This window comes from Sinohyriopsis cumingii, chromosome 14, assembly GCF_028554795.1.
Source record: "Sinohyriopsis cumingii isolate HCF-2022 chromosome 14, ASM2855479v2, whole genome shotgun sequence".
Taxonomy (NCBI): domain Eukaryota; kingdom Metazoa; phylum Mollusca; class Bivalvia; order Unionida; family Unionidae; genus Sinohyriopsis; species Sinohyriopsis cumingii.
The window spans coordinates 54,520,151-54,537,598 of NC_142974.1; positions in this window are offsets into that span (position 1 = coordinate 54,520,151).

Consider the following 17,448-nt stretch of genomic DNA (forward strand, 5'->3'; position numbering starts at 1 on the left):
ATGGATCTATCTCATTCTCTTCTCTCTCTCTCTCTCTCTCTCTCTCTCTCTCTCTCTCTCTGTATATATAAATGCATGATGATGAACTGGTCAAAACACAATTTGTGCGATCAGAGCAAATCCGTTAAGACCTGTTTAAAGAAGATGTCCGTTGATGGAAACTCTAACAAGATTATGTACAGGATGACCAAACCGTGCAAGGTAAAATTGGCACACTTCTTGTCAGGAAAAACAGGCTGGGTAAGGTGCTACCATGTCAACGCTAATGGCATCATCAACATTGCAATTTGTGTTCAACATTGCAATTTGTGCTTTGTGTTCTAAAGAGTTCCGTCATCATATTTTATGAAAGACCGTTGGGCATCTTCGAAAAATGATTATGGCATTCACCAGTTGCTTATTTAAAAGATCTATTAGCAATTCCAGCAGTCTTCTTCATCGTCGGTTAAATAGATGTGTGCGACAGAGAAATATTCGTCCTGTTCGCGTATTGGTATAAACATATTCAAGCAGGGAAAATAAACTTATACTTTCTCCCTGAGATAAAATCGCTCTCAAACAACCGGACCGTGGTGGGTCGTTCGAAGTAATATTCGTAAACTTATTTTGCACGCGTGGCCTCGAGCGTTACGATTGGCTACCATGCCTATCCGTTGTGTTCAACAAGAAGTTCTATGACTCTCCATCGTGTTTGATAATTTGTTTACTTCTATAGCATTTTCCCACTGATTGTTTGGATAACGTTATAAGGACATCGATAGCATTGATTGATCAAAAAAAAACTCGTTTGTCGAGCAGTCGTGGAATCAAACAAAATTAAAAACACTTTCTTAGGATCGATTCCGAATTCCTAATTAAAATCCGTTGTCAATCAAATCATGTTTTACTAAACATGTAATCAATCTAAAAACATTTTATTTTGCCTGTCAAGCTTGGGATAATTCTCCGTATATCATTTTCAACCAATCATTGTATCGACTCTATCTACTTATTTATAAGCAAACATGTGATCTATCCCAAATGTATCATAGCAGGCAATATTGTAGTAAATTCAGAACAATCGGATTCGGGAAACTTGATCTTTTCCTTGTCAAAGTTGGGGTTGTTCAGACAAATTTGAACACTTACTTGAACTGCCTCTATAACGCTGTTGCTTATTACCTTTTAAGCACAAGACAATGTGTGAAAATAGATACTATTTTCAAGTGTATCAGATTATTCTCAAATTTAGTCATATACACTGGAATTGTACTGGAAAATGATTGTTTTGAAACTAAATTTCCAGATTGTTTCCTCAAATGAAATATTGCTTGTTACCCGTATTGAGACAATCGCCTTATGGACAGTTATAATCAACTCCTGGACTATGAGGTGCGACACATAAACATATTCACACTGAATTAAGCAATCATCTAGGTAGGTGTATATTATAGTAAAATATTCGGGATTTGGAAATCAGTCTGTACTAATGTTATAGCTATTTAACATAACGTGACTTTAATTTCTTATTTTCTTGCCTAAAATAAACGTTAGATCATAAAAACCTAATATACAAACACGAAGGATAATTCAATAACGCCCATATTAATTTGTACTATCAATCATTTTGACAAAAATAATTTTAAAAGTATTTTTGAAGGAATTTTTAATGTGACAAATTTCTTTTACAGTTTTCAAGAAGCTTGATTTTGCATTACAACAAAGTAATTTTGAAGACGCCCACGTTCTCTATTCTTATGATGATATGATATGCCTTGCATGTTCTACAAAGCCTCGCGTATCTTGTTAAGGGTATGCAAAACCGCCCTCGTTTTAGTGATTAAAAGACACAATGGCTATATAAATATCGTTGTAAAAGTGTCATATATTCTCCATGTTACAGAACAACTATTTGTGCAAATCAGAATAATAAAAACAATTGCATGATATCTGATATGATGGTGGCAATTGTGATATTTTGAGGTAAAGCTGTTTTATCTTATGTTTACACCACCGCTAACAGTTTGTTTTCAAACGTTGGTGATATAATACATTAAGAGAGGCATTGTAAATATAATATACTATAGGTAATTCTTTCATTGTTTTAAGCTATGTTTTAATATTCTTCTTGACGATAACCCCTATGGGGTTTGAGGACGTAGAATCGGCAAGATGCGTCCTCCAGCATGTTGTATGACGGCATTGTTCGAGTCAGGATCAAAAGTGACTTATTGTGCTCAACGTTTTCCCGAAAGTATTAGAGTTTCAATTGTACCAATGGATCAACCTGGGTTCCCCGTTAGGGTGTGTTCTTCGGCAGGCACATTACACCAATTGCCTCTCTACTAAATGATCAACTTGGCTTCATTGGATGTCATAATCCAAATCAAGTATTCCATGTAGAAAGCAACAGTGCATATCTAACATGAATTCGTATTACCTTTTCGTGTACTTTCCCCATATTGGTCCACCGATCATTTTAGATATCGATGTAAATTTACTTTTGAGAATAGGTTTGACTGTACTTCAAAGATATATACCTTGAATACTTTAAACTATCAACTTTGTCAATTAATGAAATGTTCATTTTTTCATCAAAAGGTATGCTCTAGATTTAAGATTTTCATGAATGTTATATTTAGTTTTATGTATGGAGACATCATAGGTTTAAGTTGTGTTGTAATGGGTATCTAATGTGTGTTTATATGCGACATGTACGCTAGTGGTTTATATTGGACATAATGATATCATCAATATTATCATATTTACCGTATATATTGGGGCACCGTATTTATTGTGACACCAAAACTTAGTTTTTAAGAAAATGTTTTGGTGCACAGTATGTTCTGGGACACCGTTTTTGTAGTCATAAGTTGTGGGATGCCTTTTAAATAATTTGAAAGTACATGACGGAAAATGCACTCCAATTGAAAAGTTATTTAAAAACAATACAAATATTTGTAATTTAGATAAAACCGTTTAATCCACTGCAGCATCATCCCCTCAACCTAGCCCTTCTACTGCAGATATACAATCCATAATTTTGGTGCATTCATATCTTTTTAAGTTTCTCATGCCATAAAAATTTAACATTGGAGGCGACACATCTTCTGAAGCAGACACTGCAAGGACTAAAGTCAGATGTTTTAAAACTGTGCACCAATCGTGCTAATTCTCGGACTTTTAACCCCCATTTTATGATCACTCCATCCACGAATAACATCAAAGTGCACTTTAATTTCATCCATGATAATGATCATATAGTCGGCGAAATCACCTTCTCTTCTTGCCGTCATGAACTCATCAAATGATTTTATTTTCTCCAAATCTTCTGGGCAACACTGGGTCATTGATGTCTGTGCACAAAGCAATATATTGTGTCACTGAAAATTTTTAAAAATTACTCAATTTTCAATTTATTTTCAAAATTCCGATGAATACCGGCAAAAAGGAACCAAAGTTAACTTCCCTATCATAGCCAACTTTTTATATTAAAGAAATGGCAAACTGAAAAGAATCTAAATGTGGCTTCCGTGGTTGGCTTGCTTTTTAATATAATAACCTTTGTATTGATATCCTTTAAAAAAAATCGGCTTAAAACTATCCAAATTCAGCTTCTGAGGTCAGCTTGCTTTGTGATAAAAATAATCTTTGTCTTTGATATCCTGTCAGTAAGATCAAACAATGACTTTATTGCTCATTGCCAGTTGTGTTTATTTACCACTCGGGCTTCTATTTGCTTGACATCTGTAGTCATAATTAATACATATGGGCATTGATATATGTGGATGAATAGTACACACATTATCATTTTCTTTTAATAAGACTTTTTGTACTCCTTGCCAGCGACAAGATTTTTATTTGCACTTAAGTAAATATATTTTCAAAACAAAAATGATTTTTATTTCCAATATACTGTCATAAAGTTGACCTAGATATAATACAATCTTGGTTGTTATGCATCTAGACCTTGTCAAGTGTGAATGGCAGATGTCTTTAAGCAATTGGTTGATTCTTCCCTCTCTCGTTTTGCAATTTTGATGGATCCAGTTTTGAGATGGATAATATATTCAAACCTTTCCGTACAACGAACATGATTTGTTTTTTTTATGTTCATGTCAATTAACAATGTGTTGTATGTTATCTGTCATAACTGATACATGCTACGGTATGGATGCATACAATACATGTACATAGTTCGTGGATATATTTTATTCTTTATCGCTCATGATGAAGAAAGTGGACTAAATGATACCAATACAAGGTTAGTTTCTTTCATTTTATTATCAATTAAGTGTTATGTTTATATATTGTATTGCAACATCGAGGGGGGGGGGGTGCACAAATTTAACAAATTTAGTCTTGGAACATATGACCTAAGTGATAAAATTTTCACCATGAGTTCTAAAAATACTGGATGATACATTTAGATGTAAAAACATAACCAACTCGGTTCATAATTGATTTAAAAAATTGACAGTCTAAACAAATATAGCACAACGGTTCGCTGGCAAGAATTTAAATACATTAATACTTTATTTATCAAATTTGTGTATCATGTCCATCTACAATGGAAACTTGTATTTAGAAACAAAAATTGAAAATATCATTTGCAAAATACTAGAAGGGTACCATGAAATCTGATACTTGTATGTCGATCACTGCATATTGTTTCAATGACATCATTGATCTTCTGCCAGACATTATTTTTTAATTGCAAGCTGTGCACAAAGTGTTGGTGTGCTCTGTAAAACTAATATTCTTGAACAGATGTCATTCTTACTGTTTCACTTAGTGACCTTGGTCTTTGAGCTTTGAACCCCAAAACAAAATCCTTGTTTCTTAGCCCATGTATAAGCCATCTACAAAGGTTGGTTCAGGTCTGTCATATAAAACTAATGTCATTGTGAGAAAAACATTCTTCATCTTTCAAAAAGAGAGACCTTGGTCATTGATTATTTTCCACTATATACTGTACCTAATTATTAATCACAGTAACAAAACGGGTATTACATACTACAAATTTGTTAACTTCATTAGGCGAATATTTTTAAAAGTGCTTGTCCAAATTTTCTTTATTGCAGTTTCAATATATGTATTTTTCAACAAAAGAATTCAATCACAGACGTAAAGCTCTAACGATAATAGCTGAATTTGACAAATTCCTAATTGGTGTAGTATATGAATGAGGTAAATAATGGGATTCAATGTTGTAGTGTATGAGAACATGAACATAATGGAATACAATGTTGTAGTATATGAAATAGGTAAATCATGGAATAGAATGTTGTAGTATATGAAAGAGGTACTAATGTGATACAGTTTTGTAGCATATGAAAATCCATTTATATTGGAAGACAGTGTCGTAATATATGAAAGAGGTACAAGATGGAACACAATGTTGTAATATATGAAAGAGGTACAAAATGGAATACAATATTGTGTATTTAAAAAATGCGCATGATGGAAAACAATGTTGTAATGTATGAAAACATTGCATAATGGAATACAATGTTGTAGTGTATTAAAGAGGTACATAATGGAATACAATGTTGTAGTATATGAGAAAATGTACATAATGGAATACACTGTTATAGTATATATAAGAGGTACATAATGGAAAATAGTGTAGCAGTATATTAAATAGGTACTAATGTGATACAATTTTGAAGCATATGAATAAAACGTATATAATGGAATACAATATTGTAGTGTATGAATGAGGTACAAATGAATATAATGAAATAGAGTGTTGTAGTATATGAAAAACGTACATATTGGAAAACAATGTTGTAATGTATGAAAACATTACATAATGGAATACAATGTTGTAGTGTGTGGAAGAGGTACATAATGGAATACAATGTTGTAGCATATGAAAAAATACATAATAGAATACAATGTTTTAGTATATAAAAAATTGCATAATGGAATACAATGTTGTAATATATGAAAAAAGTCCATAAAGGAATAAAATGTTGTAGAATATGAACACATTCCATAATGGAATACAATGTTGTAGAATATGACAAAGTTACATAATGGAATACAATGTTGTAGAATATGAAAAACGTTCTATATTGGAATACAATGTTGCAGAGTATGAAAAAGTTAAATAATGGAATACAATGTTGGTGAGTATGAAAACGTTACATAATGGAATACAAATGTTTTAGATTATGAAAGAGGTACGTAATGGAATACAATGTTTTAGAGTATAATAGATTTACATAATGGACTACAATGTTGTACTATATGAAAGAGGTCCATAATGTAGCACAATGTTGTAGAATATGAAAAAGTCCCATTATAGAATACAATGTTGTAGAGTATGAAAATGCTACATAATGAAATACAATGTTGTAGTATATGAAAAGGTACATAATGGAAAACAATGTTGTAGAATATGAAAGAAGTGCATAGTGGAATACAATGTTGTAGCATAAGAAAGAAGTCCATAATGGAACACATCTGTCCCTCAATAGCAAACTTCCTAACAAGCGAAAATCTCATATATGAATAAGCTCTCTTTCACAGATAAATAAGTATTTTTAAGAAGAAAATTTTACAAAAAATACAAAGAGGAAAAACAAAGACAGGTGACATAAGACCTTTTACGTGGCTAGCCCAGTTTGCTGTTTCAATAAATGTCACTGTATAAAAGTTACTATATTGTTAAAATATTTTTAAGATATGGATGCACATACACAAATTCAGTTGTAATCAATACAATTGCTAGTATATCTAATAGGACACATCCACAATATTGAAGGTAAAACATGCATGCGCTACCTTAGGCCGTCACAATATACCCCACCCCTATCGAGACAGCGCTATAACTAGTCAAATACTTCAGCAACGGAGAATAAACAGAAATGACTATGACATGGGAGAACGAAACTCCTCAAGCATACAATTGTACGGTATATTAAAAGTGCTTTATGTGGAATACTCAACTAAAGTTGGACTTCGAGTTCTTTTCCTGGTAGCCTAGAGGCTTATAATCTGATTAAAAAAGTATCGGACCGATGAGTTGTCTGTCATGAATGTAATTAAAGATTCATATAATAGTCTCAGCATGTTGTGTCTCTTCCATTTCATAGCTGCAATCAGCTGTTAAGAATTTGGATTAATCTAATGGTGTGCATTTTTAGATTATATTGTCTACCTGGCCTTTGTCCGTGATTGAGGATAAAGAATGTATGGCCTACCTGATTTTATCATGTGTCTAAGTTATGAATTAGTTGTTTACTGATATCTGAGTTCAAGGTCTATACTAATTTCTAAACATTGGATATTCTAGAAGAAAACTACCGACCCAATTCCTGGTCATTTGTATCGTGTCTTAGGTTTTTATATAAGGTTCTGGTAAACAAAATTATTCATTCCTCCTTTTAGTTCAGTCTGTGGAATTACATGTATTTACTGTTGTATTTAGATATAATTTGAGAGGACACAGAGTGCTCATTGACTCTTCGGACTAAAACACTATTTTGGAATTATTGTGAATTTATTCAAATACATTTCTGAATTATATAATTGTGGTACATCAATACTGTTGGCACATTATGCTATTAAATAGTATGGGTATATCATTAAATTCAGTATTGGAATGTATTCCGAACACTCTATACGTTTTTTTTACTTTTGACAAAACTTTTAGGAATATTTATTTACTATTTATCTATCTTTACACAATTCACACTAAGGGTCAGACTACGACTATTCTCCCCAGCAGAAGAGGTCAACATGAGTTTACAACAAAATGAGGCAAGTAATGTCTAAAACATATATAACATTAATTCTTAAGGTGTACTAAGGAAAAGCTGATATGAATGGCATGCTCAAAACGTTGTTTGATTATATTAATAATCAGTTTGATCCAACAATAGCTGATAGCACTTAATTGGTTAAACAGGAAATGTTTGTGCCAATGTGAATCAAATATTCAGAACATTATAGTTTTCGTTTTATTGATCTTTTGAATAAATTCAGAATACTCTCCAAAAATATAGAACGACTATCAAAATATAATCGTCATAAATTAAAATCATGTAGCTTTTCATAAATATCCAGTACGAATTGGGAATATTGATAAATTTGAAGACTAATGTAATCGATCCGCTAATGCTTTCGAGACAGTAAATGAAAGACATACAAATAGACGAGGTTAATAAAAGCAAGAAACAATATATAAAGAAAAATAATCAAATAATATAGCCATGTTATGTATGTATGAAAAATTTGTATTATTGCAGTTATTGCAGACAGTATAAAATCAATGTCTGATTGATCAAGGATCCCCATGGGGGAGATAAAAGCAACCTTTTTGAAGAAAAACAGTGTTAGTTTCCTTTTGCTGGATACATTTTGGTTTCAAACAGATGCTTTTAACGTTGCCCACCACATCCCCAGTCCCGTCATCACTTATGCCCAGGAAGCGGAAATAACAAATGGTATCATAAGGGAAAAATAGATTCTTGATAGACGGGTACACTATACTATTATTGTATCATAATTTTGTCTTGGTTCAAGGAACGAAAGATAGGTGAGCGTCAATAATTAATCTAATCGTCAAGCAGGCGCTCTAACGAACTCTAATAACACATAACTCAATTCTACAACAGTGTGGACCGTTTTGAGAGAAGAGACGGTAAAGAGAGAATGAAAATGGCGTCATGCGCGTGTAAAATGTATGAATGCAGCATTGCAGTATATTTATAGTAGCATGGAAATTGTAAGCCATCATTCATCTACCAACCTGATAATGTTTTTTTGTTTTTTTTTTTTTTTTTTGGGGGGGGGAATACATATTGTATATTGCCAATATGGAGAAATATCTGCATCTAATACCATTCTAGTTTTGGGAATTAGAACAGTAAAAATAGGTAATATCCAACTCGAAAGAATACAATTTTTATCAACGAGGAAGAGTGAAATAATGCACGAAATATGAAATCAGCTCAATCAAAGATTTGTTTTTCCTCCTTTTTTAAATAATTTAATACAAAATTGAAGGTATGTGATAATAATGAACTAAAAAAAAATTATTTTGAATGTAGATTACATTATCCAGATATTTGAGATAGCCAGTTGAGCAAAACATGTAGGTCAGAACAAACCCATTTACCTTTCATAAGTGGTAACATAAGAAATGCATGTGAATGCGCACATGAAATCTCTTCAAAATGAGAGAGAGAGAGAGCATTTTAACGTAACCTTTCACTCGGTAACACAATGAACGACCTAGTCGATCCCATTACACATCAAATGACTAGCTTTCTCTATTATTATTGGAAATTAACAGAGTAAAACAGATTTGGTCATTGTAAATTCCATCAATGTACACTAGAGTGATTTCATCCATCCGTGACAGCAGTAAATAATCGCGTGTTACCACTTAAATTAACATGAGAGCATGTGAAGGTCTACGTGCTATTTTCCACGCAGACTATACACGCATATGTACGCTCAAACGTTCTGATTTTCTGGCTTTGTCCATTGAACACAATCATCAGTTCATGACTTTTCGGCAATATGAATCTGAAAACAGACATTTAAAGTAAACTTTAGAAAATTGTATAAAACATAATTCTTTGAACAGTCTTTCTTGTCGAGACTAATTTTAACTGCTGACATTAATAGCAACGAAAATTTACACAAATCTTTTTTGAGCATACCCTTTAACGTGTCCGGTGGATTTACACATAAACTGTACAATACACGTCTGATTGAATAAGGATGTACATTGAACAAATAATATCAATGTATTTAAAAGTATTGAGAGCATGTATTTTAATTTTAATTTGCTACTTTTAACGTTTCCACTTATACCTTCGCTCAGCGCCGGATTATACCCTGTGTAGGCCCTTAGGCCCATAGGCAGTCGAAGTCTTGGACCTTCCTCGCAAATTATCTCCTAATACGTTTTATCAATATTATTTTGATCAGTTGTCGCTGTGCCTCTAGGCCAGTGCCTACTCTGCCTATTTGGTAATCCGGCACTGTCTTCGCTCTCGTGTACGGGGTGGGGGAAGTATGTAATATCATTGACTGTAAGACTGTGCTGACGGGAAACAAAGACGCCCAAACGAAATAATTGCAGATATGAAGAAAATCGAGATCCATTTGAAAAAGCTTATGGAGATTAACAATTCCTCTGTTAATACTCTCGAGCTACAAGTTAATAGGATGACCGCCCAATTCAGTTTTAAACGAGTTAGAAAAACAAATGAAGACTGAGAGAAGCAGAATTTACAAGGAAGAGGTTATAAAGAAACAAGACGAAAACCATCATTGTTTGTCACCACTTCATGCTGTGAGAAATTCTCACTATCTCCTTGAAGCAGTAAATAAATATGGGAGCGATTTGCAAAAGTTTATTATGGTGGAAACGATGAGGTCGCAGTTATGTTTCTATTACAATCTAGTCAGAGAAAAGTATGAGAAGACTGAGACTGTGACAGAACAGGTGGATTTCTCCCCTACGATATTATCCATTTTGTCTGTCTCCTTGTCTGAATTGGGAAAAGTGGTGACTACCACAAGCTCCAACAACCTTCCCCTAACATGTTTGCTGAGACAATCGAAAGATTGTCAGATCGAGAAGGTTGATGTAATTGATCTTAAAGTCCCTACTGGTAATACACTATCGTATTTTTATGTCGCATTTCTCCCTGGAAGCAGCAGAGAAGGCGAACAGACCAAGCAAATATGTTCCAAATACCGAAATAAACCTTCCTAAAAAAGAAGGGTTTAATGACCTTAAATCAAAATAACTAACCACTTTGAGTATTCCCCAAAAGTCCCTCTCTAAGAGTCCCTCTTGGGGATTAGTTCATTTTATTTCACTGACTGAAAACTCATCAATAGCGTGATATATTACAAGAAACGAACCAACTTGAGGTCGCGCCCTCTTTGCTGCTATTAATTAAAAATTATTATATCAAATATGGTTCATCCAGATTCTTATACTTCCCGGCTAGCACGAGAGCGACTAGAAACAATTAAGAAATTTCTTCCTGTTTGTGATTCTGTAAGACAAAATCTTCAAGAACGTCAAGAAGCACAAGTTGAATTTGCTACGATTAGAGAACAATTATTTAAAACCGTCACAAAGGTTACTGAAAGAGTTGTAACGGGGGATATTGAGGAGGAGGAGACGGAGGGTCTTCTTCCCGTATTAAAACGAACAGAAATTTTTTTACAGGAACTTCCAACTAAAATAGCCGCAACCTCCTCCCGTCGGTGAAGAATTACTTGAAGGTACTGGCAGAGTTCGTACTGAAGTCGCCGACGTGGAAAAAAAAAACTTGGACACAAACCAAAAAGAGAAAATATTGAATTGAGTGCAAAATTTAATGAAGGTGTTATTAAGCAGCTTAAAGAAATTGGAGAGAAATATTTACCTGATATGACATTGGCAGGTATGGCTCAAAAACACTAAATTTCAAAACCAAAGTATGCTACCGGGAACGATGATACTTTCATCAGATGGATGTATCGTGTATATTTCAACAAAAAACAAGCCAGAAATAATGATCCAAAATTTAAGAGTTTTGTAAAGGAAATACAAAGACTTTATGATGAAGAAGTAAAACAATCTCAACAGCCACCACTGCCACAACATCCTGTGCGAGAGCCTTCCGTTCAATTTCCTCCACCGCAGCAAAAGATAGAACAACAACAATCTTCTTCACCGCAGCAAAAGTTGATGCAAGAACTTAAAAGGTCTGAAGAGCTACTTGAAAAAAGCAAAAGAAGAAAGATCACCCTTAAGACTACTTAAGAAAAGCACGGAAACAACAGAAGAAGGAGCAACCGGAAGTGGTCTGGGAAGTGGTCTTGTTTGTTCTAACAATATCCTCGATGACGTTCAACCGTTAGAAGTTCTTATAGGAGGAAAACGAACTGTAAATTACTCACCAGAAATAATTAATGAAGCAGCTGACATTTGTCGGCGATTATTTCAAGGTGGTATCATGGATATTACTATTTACCGAGAACTTATTGATGAGCTTGTTGATGATTATCATAGTGACTAATTGTTTTACGATTAGAAACAACAATAGTAAAATAAGATGATCGTACACAATTCTCATCGTAGACCAATCATGGTCAGGGTGGTAAATTCACGATTACCAGTATATAGGATGAGTTACAGAAATGGACTTGGTGATGTTGTTCAAGGTTTATTCACAAGGATAGCCCCCAAATCAATGCCAATTGCAAAACAATTATCGATAAAAGCTATTGATGTTATTCGTGATAAAGCTCCTGGTGCTATTGGTAATACTGCTGGTAAAGCACTCTTGGCAATCAAAGATACATTAACAAAATTAATACGACGAAAACCACCACCAGTAAAATTACCCAGTACTGAAGTTATGTCTGCAAATGTCAGTAAAATAATAAATCAAGCCGCAAATCAAAACTCGAAACCTTGATGAATCAAGGGAACAAGTAGAGCAAAATATAAATACAAGTCTGATATCAAGAAGTGGTCTTCTTTTAAGAAGATAACAAATTACAATAGAATGTTTAAATGTGAATCCGACCCAGCGTTTGACATAAACGAAACAGTTCTTAAAAATGAATCAGTATGTGATTTTCAGTATTATTCTTATGACGCACGAAATCCAGATAGCGTTCACGAATTGAATTACAGGTTCAGGATACAAATAGATATTTCTTACCCGCTGAAGCATTTATTGAAGTAGGAGGTGAAATTATAAAAGCAGATGATACAGAATACGGAGATGAGGTTAAAGTCGGTTTTGTTAATAATGGAATTATGACCTTGTTTGACAGTGCTACGTATATGATTGACGGAAAAAATATTGAATCGATTCAAAAAGATGTTGATGTAGCTACAACAAAAATAGGTTTGACAAGATATTTTGATGATTATACAAGATCAGCTGGTCCATCAATGATGTTTGCTAAAGACACTTCTGATTTTCCTAACAATGATCAATACAATATAAGACGACCAAGAAACAATGCCAACACCAATGACGCTGATGTATGGCCGGTGGTTCATGGTGCTAATACAGAATTTAATTTAGGATTTACAACGCGGAAAGCAATGCTGAGAGGATCCTGTAGACGATTTTCATGTGCAATTTCGTTGTAACACATATTTGGATTTTGTAGAGATGTTAGAAAAGTAATTTTTAGAGCAAGACATTCAGTTGTGCTTGTTAGAAAAGCTACTGACGATGATGCTTTATGGCATCCTGCTGGAACTGATAATGGTAAAATAATACTAACAAAACTTTCGTTGTGGATGCCGGTAATGACTCCAGCAGTTGCTGAAGAAGTGCGACTACTTTCTTTTATGAATCAAGGTGGTAAATCGTTGTTATCATGGTTTACAGTAACCACAGATATTGTTCAAAGTAGTATTAATGGTTTATTTACATGGCATATAGCATCGCAGCAAGGAGTTTCTTCACCGCGACATATTTTCGTTGCTTTTCAAAATTTTGCACGATTAAACACACAAACACAGAGTCATATGATATTTGATAAATCTGGTGTTTCTGAAGTTTTCTTAAGAATAAACGGACATTAGGAACCATCTGAGAATATACTGTTAGATTTTAATACTAATCATGTTGCACGTGTATATCAATGTTTGATGAAATATCTGGGACGTGATCTAAATACAGATACTGGTTTACAAATATCACAATTAGATTTTATAACAAATTATCCAATCTATTACTTTTCACTCGAACATCTTGATTTAGTTAGACAATATGTCGTTGATATACATTTTCGAGCTAATGTAACAGCCCCTCCTGCTGATATAGCTGGTCCCTCCCAGTGATTCGCGGCTCTTACAGAGCAATCGCAGTTATCCTCACCGATAAAGCAATGTTACTTGAAGGTGTTGGTGGGCGAATGAGAGTTGTTATGCACCAGTAGAAAACATGTAGTGACAATTATTTGCTGGATATAATTATAAAAATGTCGTATAGTCATGTTTATATCACTCAGACTCAAGGTCAGGTGAACAAATTAGAATCAAAACTGGCGAATACATGCGGAATAAAAATATCACTAAAGCGAGATCAGATTTCTAAAGGTGGTCCAAACAAATTATTATTAACCACGAATCAACTTAAACATTTTAATAAGGCTCTAGAATAAAAAAATCCGGAGTTCAAATTGATCTTTCTCCAAGCGCCGTAAAAATATGGTCAAAACAGGTGGTATATTTCCACTTCTTGCAGCTATTCTAGCGCTAATTGCCGGAGCCGCACCTGCCGTTACAAAAGCAGCTGAGTTATGTGTTGTTGGAACCGCTGCTGGAATGGCATTAAAGAAAGCAACAGGAAAAGGATTTTAAAAAAGAGGGAGCGGCCTAAGATTACCAGGAACTCATCGAGGAAGAGGTCTGAGGCTTCCAGGAACTTATCTACGTTGAACTTCCAATGGGGTTTTACACCGATGTCAAATTTTGATTTACTTGATGCTGCTAAACGACTAAAAATAAAAGCCTTCAGAGGTGTTTTTATGCGAGATCAATAACCGGAACGACCAAACAGCGTTGAAACGGGTATTATTAATCTCGATGATAATTCAGGACTCGGTACTCATTGGGTATCATACGCAATTGATCCACGTGGAATCGTTTATTTCGATTCGTACGGACTAGCACCACCAGTTGAGTTTTTAAAGTATATCAACGAAATTAAAACACCAAACTGGCATTCAATGCTACCAATGCAAACAATGACAGATCCGCCAATATTCGGCCGTGAGGCAATTAATATACTTAACGCTATATCAAAGTCTTCCGATGCACCTCATAAAGTCGTGCATGATTATACAAGTAACCGTTTCGTTTTACATAATTAGGATCTTAAATAATATATAATGGTTGATATTTACGGAAGATCTTCTTCTACTAGTGATAAGAAAAAAAAGATGATATTGATCTATCGAAGTACGCGACTAAAGATGAACATGCTGATCTTATGAACCTAGCTGGGGTTGACCAAGATGAGGTTGTTTTTTTTCAGGACCGATATGGTGTTTTAAAAACGAGCAACACCAAATGGAATCACATAGTTCGACGAGTACTCGGTGCGGCTACGGATAACATTCCAATGTTTACCGACGGCGGTAGAATCAGAGACTCAAGTATATCGTTTGCAACCGCCAGAGATGAAATTGCAAGAAACGTTGCTAATCGTTTGAAAACTACTGGCGACACAATGACGGGCGAACTCAGCATGAACGGAAATATGATAGTGGTTTTGAAGGATCCAACATCCAACAAAGATGCCGCGAGGAAAAAATACGATAGGAAGAACTATATATAATGGTCTTCCAATCAATATCCGTGGCATAAATAATGAATTTTGTATTGACACAAAATTCATCATATAATTTTCCGATAATATTAAACCTGAATAAACACGCGTATTTGATAATCTACTAAATTTATTTTTCAATATGTCACATTTTTACTCTGAAGATTTAAAACAAGAGATTATTAAAACAATACAACATTTAAATCAGATTATGTCAGACCTTGACTATGTTAATAAAAATTTTATTGTATCTCTTTCTGATTCAAATAAAGTTTTTAACGGAGAATTAGGAGATTCTTCTTATAGTAGTGGTGGTGAGTTACTTGCTATTAGTAATATACCTGAAATAACAATAACAGTTAGGAAATTATTTCTCGATCATTATAAGATAACCGAAGCAGAGTTACCAACATTTGTAATACCAGAATTTTCCACCGCCGAACTCAAAAAAATCACTCAGCGATCTTATCAGTGAAAACGATCCTAAAATACGTAATACATGCCAATAAAAGATCTGGTTGATCCGAAGAATATAAGTTTAATCAATAAAATTCACGACGCCAAGAAGGAATTTAACAGCGATTGAGCATCTCACGTATGGTCAACGTTCAAAATTATACGCCTTGACTCTGTCAAGGACAAAGATGTAAATGGCGTAACCTATGCTACCATGAATGATAAACGAGCGGCAACTATCATTAACTACCTTGACAATCGAAAATATTTTTTTCAGAGTAAAATGTGTTGTGCTAACAGAAACAGATAATTGGATTATCCCCAACAAATATGATCCTGTCCATGCTAATGGAAAAATTGCCATACTGAGTAAAAATTCCAAACCAGGAATGTTGACTGGTATTGACAAACCGTATTATGAGCGAGCGTATCCTGTAACAGCAGTTATCTATGGAATCTATCCGATAAATGAAAAACCAAATGTTGATAATCTGAAGCCAATGAAATTTTCAAAAATGAATTGTGTAGCCGAGCGAGTAATAGAGCATTTTACAAATGCGATCTTGTAAACGGTCTAACGGATCTACGACGTTCGAGGATAAACAAATGGGCTGATTCAGTCAAGGATAAGGGAGCTACAATAAACGATGTTGCTGAGTTAGAAAACATATTAAAATTTCCAATAACCGTAGAAACAATAACAGGAGAAATATTGTACGAATCGAAATATAAATCGAAAGGAGCTCCGATAAATATCGTTGATCATAACGCTCACGCGTGGACCAAAGCAGTAACAGTGTTTTCACAAGATTGAACTGTAAGATTTTACCCATAGAATTCTGGGAGAAATATGTTCTATTTTATTATTGAAATAAGTGGAAACGATCCTGTGTCAGTGTGGTTATTTAAAAGTTCAGATGATGAAAAATATGATCAATTTATTCGACCTAACAGCGAAATATACCGTAAAGAATCTCTTCATGAAACGATGAAAAATCTTAGGCAGAAATTCTCAACAGAAAACACTGACGAGTTGCTGAGCAACTGTTTCACCGTTCCGTCAGTTGCAGCTCACTTTGCCCACGAAAAATATTCGTGGGCGCCAACACGATTTGAACTTCTCGAAGACGTACAGGCAAGTTGTTGTGAATACGGACACGGCGGATTGTTGAATACCAAGTATAATTACAACGACGAACGACGTTATTTCCGTTGATATGGTTGCGTGTTATCCGGGAAGTTTTCTTGGAGCAGGTGAGTGTTCTGGATAATTTAAGCGATTTGGACATCCCACAAACGAGATGACGCGACTATCGAAAAATGGACCATTACCCGATTTTGACCTGACCAGATTCGCTCGTATTGTATCATTCGAATTCGCTAAAGGTCTTCATCCGGTTTGTTATGTTTGGTTTGGTAGACACTTTCAGATAAACGCTGGGTACCAATAGTTTTATTACGATATATGATTGATTGTAAAATATTAATATCGTTGATAGTCATTGAAGCAGTTATATCATATCGGAAGCAGACTGAAGTTTGGTTACCACCACCTGATGATAGCACCGCAAAGGATCTTGGAAGAAAAATAATTGGTAAATTTACTCAAGGCGGACCATATCATCATAAACGACATTATGCACGATTAATTCTAAATGATGCTGAATATGACGTCGTAATCGCAGAT